Genomic DNA, 7109 nt, shown 5'->3' with positions numbered 1-7109 from the left:
TGAAAAAAACAACAAAACAACAAAGTTAACAAACAACTGTCAAGTGCAGAAGCGTACAGAGTTAGTCCGTTGAGCTGTGGAGTCTGTTAAGTATGTAAAACATGTTTGCATGCATTAGGTTTATTGAACGTGGTTTAAAAACGCTGTTTAGTATCCGGTCTGCTCCCTGTAACGCTCCCTGACAACTGCGGTCAAGTGAGCCCTCACTTGATTTTGTTGGTCTCGCAAACACTAAGGATTACGGCGCAGACGGCTGGGACTATTTTTCAAAATAAAAGCAGCATGTTCGCGGTTTATCGACTACGTCTTTTCACACATATTTACATCATTTATGATATATTTATATTCATGCTTCATGTGTCATTTTTTTTCCATTATTCTGGCCTGCTGGTGAAAATGGAAATATATACTTTGGTCACACTCTTGAGCCTCAAAGAACTTATTTTTTCCAGTTGACTACCTTCACTTACAGATGACAGATGATGATCTCCAGAAGTCCATCTACATGATTTGTGATTTAAAAATAAAAACATTTAAAAACCCTTACATTGACTCAAGTTAACCAGTTTTGACAATATTAAACCTCCTTATGTTGCTCAACAACTTACATGCAAATGTGATGTAGAATTGAAAAATAAGAGCCACTTGAAATCAGTATATATTAAGTAATTATTAAATAAGTTTCTGTCGCTCTAGCAACTAAATACTAGATAATCAATTGATGATTCCTCTTCAGCATGATAGTAGAACACCCCCAGATGTGGCTCAACAAGTTTCAGACAATTCTGATGTGGCATTTCAAAATAAGAGCCGTTTGAAACTGCTATATATTAACTCATTGTCAACAAAGTTGCTGCTACTGCAGCAACTAAACCGTAGATAATCAGTGGATGCAACCACTTCAGCATAATAGTAAAACACCCCCAGATGTGGCTCAATAAGTTTCAGACAATTCTGATGTGGCATTTCAAAATAAGAGCAATTTGAAATTGCTATATATTAACAAATTATTAACAAAGTTGCTGTAGCTCTAGCAACTAAACGACCAAAGTTGCTGTCATCATTTAGTCACTCCGAACCAAGTTGTTGTCGAGGTTGCTACTTTTGTGTACGTTTTCAGAGAAAATTTTAACATAAAAGCTATCATTGAGATTCGCTCCGGGTTGGTCAGCAGCACATTACCCCCACTATACACAGTTTTGGTACAGAGCTTTTGCCTCAGCAACCAGCCTGGCGCCTGCTGCTTGGACTGCTGGTACCTATCAGCTGCTTCCAGAGTCCCACAGGCCAGAAAGCCAGACAGCTTGACAGCTTTCCTCATCACCGGTGTACACTAAAGTCCCTTAAATGAAAGTTGTGCCAACTCAGCGAGTGGCGCCATTTTGGGTCTAAACTTGCCACAGGCAGGCGCTTTAACACTGTTATGTTATGCGCGTTTCGCACCTTCTAATACCCTTCAGGCAGGTGTTCTGAATAAAACACAACTGAGTGTTGATGATCACCTACTAGGCATCCAGAAAAGCTGATATTACATTTTAATAAGACTTGAGAGACATTTTTAAGTGAACTGTATACTTCTCTTTTACTGTCTTGAAGTCCAGAATTGGTCCCATAGGACAAAAATCAGACACACATTATGCTACAGCACAATGAAATAAAGCAAGAAGTCCAGAAGAAAATTTCTCATAAAAGAAAATCAAACATGTTTGAAATTCAGTCGGCAGTCGTGAGGTTTTTGTGATCGCATCCTGCTGTTCAAGCAGAGCTACGAGGGGGCGCCCTCCCCTCCTCTCCGTCCCCGCCAGGGGAGGGAGGGGAGCGGGCGTCCCCAAAGCGACCTTTGCCCGGCCCGGGACCCGCACGTCGGCTCGCGGGGCGGGGGAAGGGCAAGCGCTCCGGTCCGCGTGACGCGCTGGCCGCCTGTTTCGGCACGCCTCCGCTCGCGGGGCGGGCCGGGCGACCTGCCGTGCCGCCGGCCGCCGGTGCGGTGCGTGAGCTGGGCTCGACCCCCTGCTCTGGGTCCCTGTCACCCACCGTCGCTCGCCTGCCTCTGCCACCACAGCGAGCGGTCCCAGAGGGGGCACGCAGTCCGGTCGCGTCCGAGCGTCGCGCCGCACAGATCGTGAGCGGTGAACTTTTTAAACCCCGCGGTTCCATCGTACAGTTTGAGATGTATATTAGTACCACCACTGAAAAACTCGTACAGCGTATGCCCGGCTTAGCGGTTGGGGACTGGCGGGGAGAGACAAGCTTTGCGCGTTTTTTTTTTTTTTTTTTTTTTTTTTTTTTTTTTATATTGGCGAGGCGGCCGCCAAACTTAGCGCTGCGGGAAACCCTGACTTCAGAAAAAAAAAAGCCCACATACCTCACACAAGCGAGAGTTTGTTGTAGGTCTCCAAGTTTTGTTCGTCTCTTGGTCCAAGCGACTGACTCGTTGATCCACAATAAACGCCGCTCTTCATCGCTTGGAAAACGGAACATCCGCGTCCCTTTATCAGTGCTGTTGCTGCAGCCGTGGGCACAACACCCTGGCATGGTGGCTTATTTTCGAAATAAAGAAATACTCTAAATAATCAGAAAAAATAAAATAAAAATAAAAGAAATTGGTCGCTCGCAGTGTTGTAAACGCGCTGAGTTTAGCTGAGCCTAGACCCAAAATGGCCGCATGAGATCACGTGACCCGAAAAAAATGGAACGCCCATGACGCAACTTTCATTTAAGGGACTTTAGTGTACACCAGATAGGCCCACAGGGTGGGGCCCCGGTGACCTGCGACTGGGCGAGGGAACATTGCGTTCATTAGTTTCATTCATCATAAGGGGTCTTTAGGCTGCTCTTTGTCTGGTCCCTCATCTAGGACCTGTCTGCCTTGGGTGAGCCTACTATGGTCATTAAGCCCCTGACAGCATAGCTCCTAGGATCATTGGGACACTCAAACCCCTCCACCGTGATAAGGTGGCAGTCCAGGGGAGGGGTAGTGCAATACAGTTACTCTTAATAACAAAATTAATAGTTGTCATGGTTTAGTTTGGGTCTGACTTTGTTCCCTGTTATTTTCCAGTTCCTCTTCCACTCCCTCAGCAAACAGTCATACCTGTTAGACTTTAATTAGTCAGAACTCACTCCACCTGCCAGCCTCCCCACATAAGCTTCCCTCAGTCTTCTCTTCCCCGCCGGTTTGTCATCATTCTCCACTCATTCCACATCTGTGAGCCTACTTTGCTCCCTGTTTAGTTGCTGGAGTTCCTGCCACTTCTGTGTCTCAAGTGAAGTCTCTGCTAGCTGCTGGATTTAAGGCTACCTCTCTGCTATATGTAAGGCCTCTGCTAACTGGACTGCCTGCTACCCCTGTGCTCCAGCAGCCCTACATCTCAAGAACTCTCTCTGGTCCTCCAGCTCCTGCTCCCATCTACACCCCAGTACAGCCTCTCTGGTTTACTCATCTTTCTTTCAATAAACTCTCAGAAATAAGCTCTGTGAGTGTGTGTGTGCTCTGTCTAGGTTCATCAAGACTAATCACGACAATAGTGGTTGCTACAAAAGATAACTTACCCGAAAAAACTAAATATTTTATATTCATAAGGAAAAATAACAGTAAACGTTTGTATACTACAGATTGTTACAGTAGATTGCAGATTGTTCCTTCTGTCATGGTTGGCCCCAATAGGGCCAACCATGACAGAAGATGGATAGATGGATGGATCCACTGACCCCGCTCTGAAAGTTTACGTGGCCTAACACTTCGTGGCGGAGGTGCTGTCATTGCCAAACGCTTTAATTTTGTTGTGATGCAGTTGACTGAAGAATATTTAGGAGTGAGGACATTTCATGACTGGATTTGTTGCCCAGGTAACATCCTATCACAGTTCCACGCTGGAATTCACTGAGCTTCTGAGAGCAACCCAGTCTTTCACAAATGATTGTGAAAACAGTCTGTGTGCATAGATGCTTGATTTTACATAACTGTGGCTATGGAAGTGATTGGAACACCTGATTCCAATAATCTGGACGGGTGAGCAAATATTTTTGGCAATATAGTGTATGGCTAATGCACTTAAGGTTTTAACAGTCTTTTATTTTGAAATTCCACATCAAATCTTAATGAGCTTTGTTGAGCCACATCTGGAGGTGTTGTACTGTCCTGCTAAAGTGGCAGCATCAATTGATTATCTACTATTTAGTTGCTAGAGTGACAGCAACTTAGGTGAAAATTACGTAATATGTAGAGATTTCTAATGGCTCTTATTTTTAAATTCCACATCAGAATTGACTGAAACTTACTGAGCCACATCTGGGGGTGTTCTACTATCATGCTGAAGTGGTTGCATCCACTGATTATCTACGGTTTAGTTGCTACAGCTACAGCAACTTTGTTAATAATTAGTTAATATATAGCAAGTTCAAATGGCTCTTATTTTGAAATGCCACATCAGAATTGTCTGAAACTTATTGAGCCACATCTGGGGGTGTTCTACTATCATGTTGACGTGGTTGCATCCACTGATTATCTACGGTTTAGTTGCTGCAGTGGCAGCAACTTTGTTAATAATTTGTTAATATATAGATATTTCAAATGGCTCTTATTTTGAAATGCCACACCAGAATTGTCTGAAACTTGTTGAGCCATATCTGGGGGTGTTCTACTATCATGTTGAAGTGGTTGCATCCACTGATTATCTACGGTTTAGTTGCTACAGCTACAGCAACTTTGGTCTAAATTAGTTAATATATAGCAAGTTCAAATGGCTCTTATTTTGAAATTCCACATCAGAATTGTCTGAAACTTATTGAGCCACATCTGGGGGTGTTCTCCTACCATGCTGAAGTGGTTGCATCCACTGATTATCTACGGTTTAGTTGCTGCAGTGGCAGCAACTTTGTTAATAATTAGTTAATATATAGCAATTTCAATTAGCTCTTATTTTGTAATTCCACATCAGAAATGTCTGAAACTTATTGAGCCACATCTGGGGGTGTTCTACTATCATGCTGAAGTGGTTGCATCCACTGATTATCTACGGTTTAGTTGCTAGAGCTACAGCAACTTTGTTAATAATTAGTATAGCAATTTCAAATGGCTCTTATTTTGAAATGCCACATCAGAATTGTCTGAAACTTATTGAGCCACATCTGGAGGTTTTCTGCTACAATGCTGAACACCTCCAGTGTTCAGCATGGTAGTATAAAACAGCAAAAATGTAGTCAATCTAGAGATTTTTAAATGCCTTTATTTTTAAAACACAAATGATGTAGATGCAGTTTGATGAATAAGTTCTGAAGAACATCATCTGTCATCTGTAAGTAAAAGTAGTCAGCTGTGAAAGAAAACAGTGTTTTGAGAGTTTTTTAGGCTAAAGAGTGTCACATAAAGTATTGCATTAAGCATGGAAACATTTTTAATATATTTAAATATGTGTGGAAACACGTGGTCGATAAACCGCGAACATACTGCTTTTATTTTGAAAAGTAGTCTCAGCCGCCTCTGCCGTAATCCTTAGTGTTTGCGAGACCAACAAAATCAAGTGAGGGCTCACTTGACCGCAGTCCCTGACTTCACACCACAGCTGAGCCACGCTTGGTTTCCATTTCAGACACCACATGGTGGCAGAGACTGAAAGGAGACCGCTGAATGATTCACACAGCGGAGCGATCAGCTGATAACTGATATGTACAATAAAACCGCAGCATGTGCTGGAACGCTGTTATATTTTAATATTTATACAATAATGACCACCTGCCCTATTTACTAGGGAGCTAATATAACTCAAGTCACCCCGCTGCAACTCAACTTTGCAGGTGTTGTGCGCAAATCTTTTCGGGAGCGCGCTTTGCAGCCGTTTTCACGGCGCTTCTTATTGATTTCTCGGTAAAACAACTCCTATAATCATGTCAAGGTTGTAACATTCAGTTTAATCGGCAGCTGTTTACAAAATTGTAAAATAGAAATAAGAGCATTGAATTGGCTTTTCTAATATTTTTGTCAGAAATAAAAGCAGAATGACATAGATAAATTAATTTAGATACTCCTTCAGCTTTGGATAAAAGAGTTTGTCCAAAAATAGTCATGTGTTTCGTTAACCAATGACTCAAGGATCTCTTCGTGCCATTTAAGCAACTAATGTACTCACGTTCTCGTGTATTGAGAAACGGCATTTCACTACCTGAGCCGTACCATCAGCTCATTTGCGCGTGCGCGAACAGAATAACTTCCGGTAGGAAATAATTTGTTTTTCTTACTTTTTTACTCTTTTGTATTTTTTCGAGGCAGGGGTTTCTTTTTGTATATCTTTGTATTTGCAGCAATATTGCATATTCTAAAAATTAAACAACAGAAATGCATAAAAAACGACATTGTTTCACTTTACGTTTAGTCGGTGAAATTGAAAAATTTTATTTGAATAAAAAAAAAAAAAAACTGGCCTTAGGTGATGCGTTGCTGTTTGTGAATGTGCTGAATGGTCTCCGCCACCGTATGGCGCCTCTTATTTATTTGTGTGTGTGTGTGTATATATATATATATATATATATATATATATATATATATATATATATATATATATATATATATATATATATATATATATATATATATATGAAAACATTCTATAATACCTATAAACTAATGCATTTTGTCTCTAAGTCTTGAACTGGCGTAACCTGACTCCGCCAGATAGATTTGCTCCGCATATCCATCTGGAAACCTTCCGTTGAAGTAATTTTGGGAAGGGGCAAAAATACTGGTTAGCTGATTGGCCTATGTTGGTGATAGACGGGCCAAATAAACCAATCAGATCAACGAAGCATATGACGTACTCGTCAACATGCAGAACTGGCGGCCATCTTGGCCTTGCATGTCTCTGGATGTCAGGTGTGGTCTTGGTTATGTCATCCGAAAGTCTTTTTTTTTTTTTAAATGACCACAGAAGGCTGAAGGCAAGTGGTGCTAAATGGAAGGATAACCCTCATCGTTGCATGTTTGGCCAGTCTGGGTGCAGGAATCTCCTGAGTGAAGCTGCCCCCCCCTTTACTACTACTTTACTACTACTGAACTTTACTACTACTTTGCCGTGTTTTCTCTTGGTGATGGAAAACTTTTTGACTTCACGCTG

At 41.8% G+C, this 7109-nt stretch overlaps 1 long non-coding RNA gene across 1 annotated transcript; it reads right to left on the bottom strand.

Annotated features, from left to right (window-relative positions):
- Positions 1 to 5208: 5208 nt before the first annotated feature.
- On the bottom strand, positions 5209 to 5540 carry LOC118560629. Its single transcript, XR_004929490.1, has 2 exons — positions 5450 to 5540; positions 5209 to 5315 (listed from the first exon to the last, which is right to left on the bottom strand). It is a non-coding gene; the product is annotated as an uncharacterized LOC118560629 (long non-coding RNA).
- Between the last annotated feature and the right edge of the window lie 1569 nt (positions 5541 to 7109).

This window comes from Fundulus heteroclitus, unplaced genomic scaffold (assembly GCF_011125445.2).
Source record: "Fundulus heteroclitus isolate FHET01 unplaced genomic scaffold, MU-UCD_Fhet_4.1 scaffold_46, whole genome shotgun sequence".
Taxonomy (NCBI): domain Eukaryota; kingdom Metazoa; phylum Chordata; class Actinopteri; order Cyprinodontiformes; family Fundulidae; genus Fundulus; species Fundulus heteroclitus.
Note: the sequence above shows the minus strand (reverse complement) of the source record. Positions and strands in the feature narration are given on the sequence as shown.